The sequence below is a fragment of the Temnothorax curvispinosus genome, unplaced genomic scaffold (assembly GCF_003070985.1).
Source record: "Temnothorax curvispinosus isolate PA1 unplaced genomic scaffold, ASM307098v1 QBEX01016574.1, whole genome shotgun sequence".
Taxonomy (NCBI): domain Eukaryota; kingdom Metazoa; phylum Arthropoda; class Insecta; order Hymenoptera; family Formicidae; genus Temnothorax; species Temnothorax curvispinosus.
In genome coordinates this window covers 6,183-6,915 of record NW_020226354.1, presented here as the reverse complement: position 1 = coordinate 6,915, position 733 = coordinate 6,183, and positions in this window count along the sequence as shown.

Below are 733 nucleotides of genomic sequence, written 5' to 3'. Positions count from 1 at the left end.
AACACTCGCGGATAATAAACTACAATCGCGCGCGGACTAATTTCATTAAAAGTCTTTCTCGCGCGATACTGTACGGCACTCCCGTTTAGAAAAGTCCTTTAGTCCGATTACTTGAACGGCACTCCCGAAGCAAACGCGACGAACCGGCTGCGGTTCGTTTATTCAATTAAATCGGCGAACGCGAGGGTACGTTAGCTTCCCCGTCTTTGGATTTTTATCCAAGCAGAACAAGAGTTTTGCTTGGGTAAAATCCTCGTACTGGGTACTGGGCCTTCCCACCTCGCCAAGGTCGTACCCGTGGGAAGGAAGTATCTTTACTCTGTAATATACAAAAGCAGCTAGGTAACAATTAATTTCTCGTGCAAATTTGAAGGAGTCGCGACGCCGCGTGCTCCGCGTCGTGCGACGAAATATTCCAAGGTGTCGGCAACTTGGCGCGATACTATATACGCAAGTCGAGCGGACGGTTAACAAAGGCACGCACTTGGTTAATCGAAGATACGCTATTGAAATTAAATATATATCACACTCACAGCACGTACGGTATCTCGCGATAGTAAAACCGCATCATTAATATGAACAACGAAGAATCGTGACTGCCGGCCGCTAATTTACGCGACGCGAGATATACGTACGGAGATTATGACGAAGCATTCACGAAACGGGCGCGATGTATCACGGCGTTCCGTTACTCGAATCACTCGATATACGACACTGTCACTCAGCCCTCTTT